Raw genomic sequence first — 2,752 nt, 5'->3', positions numbered from 1 at the left:
CGCGTTTGTCGCTATGCATTCAACAGCTCATAAAAAAAGGGCCCGCACTCTACCGAGAGTGATAAAAACCAGCACATGACTTTCTCCCATTATCAACACCTTATCAACGTTCCTGTTGCGACTGCCGCTATACTAACAAGATAAAGCTTTGGCGTTGTCTAAGAATGAGAAGCACATCGGCACTGGTATTATCGTCTTCACTCCTGTGATAATATCCATTTTAGGTTGTCGTACTGAATGCCGCAATAGAAAAGTAACTATTTTGCAAAAAAAGTTGCTTGAAAATGCCTAAGCTAATTCAAGAAGTAAGACAAAAATAATAACCAGCTATGAAGCCACTAAGTGAAAACATTTTATGAAAGGTTGCGGGAAATCAAGAGAAAGCACAAATGACGTAAATTTTGTTGCATAAGCTCTATTATCTACATGTTTATGATGATGCAGTGATTGGCGTGGCATATGAAACGTATAAATGACAAGAAAGAAGCGTCTCGTACTGCTCATTGAGATTGTGTGCCGAAGTTCAGTGAGCGGTGGTGGCCATCCGCGCATCCGAGCAGCACAAATTATTATTGTTCTCTTCTGCGGCTTTACACTGCTGCCTTCTAGCACGCAAAAATCGTTACTAACAGACTACCCAATAAAACATTTGGAGCTTGATAGATTCTTCTGACCGTTTCAGAATTTTCTGGTTCATGATTTTGGTTTATATAAAGAGCTATGAAAGTCTGGTAGTTAGCGTTGAGAGATAAAAAAAAAGCATGAATTAAAATAATACCGACCTTAATGCGCTAAGTGGCGAACGGAAACCGTTTTTTTTTTTCGTTCTTCAGAGCTGTTAGCGTTCATAAGCAAAAAGCTCACTCTATGAGAGACAGACTTCATAGGTTTGAACCAAGAAGCCCTTCTGAACGCTCTTGTCAATGCCATGCAGAAGTACTTCATTTTTCGTGTTTTGTGTAGGGCGTAACATCTCGAATTCCCACATGGGCTATGAGAGTTGCTATAGTGGAGGGCTCCAGATTCATTTCGGACGCCTGATGTTTTGCGACGCGCACTTCCCTCGCACAGCACGCGGGCGTTTTCGCCTTTAGCTTTACATGAAAACGCGAGAGCCACGACCGGGATTCGGCGTGACCTTAAGTGCAGTAGCCGAACGTTAGAGTCACAGCGCTTCATTACCCAGAAATGTGAGGTCGCTTTGCAACATATGACATGGTCGGAGGTACCGCGTGTTGACCGACAGGTTGTTTTCAGAGAAGAGTGGGAAACAGATGCCGTGGTTGCTTTCCGTTCAAGTACAACTTTATTTTTACTCGTCAAACGACGATTCCTGCATTACCTAGGGACCTCCATGTCCTTTCTTCTAATATCTGCCCGGGCAGATTCGTTACAACTGCCCTGTGAGGAGTAGGGTAAGAACAGTTCTTTTCATTATCTTCGGGATATCGCACTGCTTCTCTTCGCGCCTTGGAATTCAGGAGGATCATGGCAGCGTGGTCCACTATTCCAAGCAGACAACTATAACTTTGCAGCAACTGCATCTTGTGCTACCGTTTATGGGTTGTTTATTCTTTTATGCATCACCCCGTAGGATATCAAGGCAAGGGGCCACAGATGTTAAATAGGCGTGCCGATCAATTAGTTCAAAGCTTTAAAGAAAGCGTCGTTTTATGTGGTATATAGAGTGATGGATGGCGAACAGTTCTAGACTGAGAATGTTCAAACTAAAAAGGAATAACGAAAGACTTCACCCATTTAAAAAAACTGCCTGAACTTGAAGGCGTGGTCTCATCTCCTGTATATACTTATCGCGGTTTGTAGCTATGATAGAATAATATTGAAAAGTTTTTTCTAACATTTCTTCTACGATCCTTTAGCTGTCGCTATCTGAGTCTGTTTCTTTCTGTCATGGTAGTTTTCGAAAACAAATTTCCAGAGCAAATCTGACTGCGCTCTTGAAAAATTTTTCTAACTTACTTATATGCTTCGATATATGTGAGTCTCAACAAACACACCTGGATTCATTTATCGCGCGTGACTTGAATAGACCTGTGTTTTTAGTTTACATGGTAAATGATTTTTATTCCACCGCAAGAAATCCAGAACTTATGCTGCCTTTTTGCCATTGTAATTAACATGCTTACTTCATCGTAAGGCAGGTTTTAAAAAGACGCCTTGATATTTAAATTCATTGCATGTGGTTAAAGTAATATTTATTATGCACGTACGTAGACGGTTATTGCCGTGTGATTTTACATATGATAAGTTGAACTCTTTTGCGTCGTCCTGGACCCGAGCTAATATTACAGACAATTTTTAGTACGAAACGAAAGAAATATTTCTCTTCTTATCTACGCAGCAACGCGCGCACCAATGCACTGATTAGACAATAACTAGGAATCGTTGGAATGACGGCGCTACTGGCTAGTAAGGTGTGGAAATTGGTTTAAGTTGGTCTGGCAATATGAGGTAGCAAAAGCCAATTTTTTTTCCTAGACGACGGGATACAGGAAAGCAACGTGTTGCAAAGAAAACGTTTACGTTGACTCCAGAAAGGGGGGATCCGCTGCACCACCTGAATGGCGTATTATGCAGTTACGTTGGATGGGGCACTGTTTTATGTTTACTGCGACAGAGAACAGCAGATCGATGATTTTATCGACGTTCTAAGAGCCATTACTGACCTAAAGAGCATCAAGTACCATCTGCAAATGTAAAGACCTCGGTGTCGCAGCTTTTGCAGCTAGAA

Source organism: Amblyomma mixtum, chromosome 5 (assembly GCF_055824585.1).
Source record: "Amblyomma mixtum isolate Tamu chromosome 5, ASM5582458v1, whole genome shotgun sequence".
Classification (NCBI taxonomy): Eukaryota; Metazoa; Arthropoda; class Arachnida; order Ixodida; family Ixodidae; genus Amblyomma; species Amblyomma mixtum.
This window is presented reverse-complemented; position numbering follows the sequence as displayed.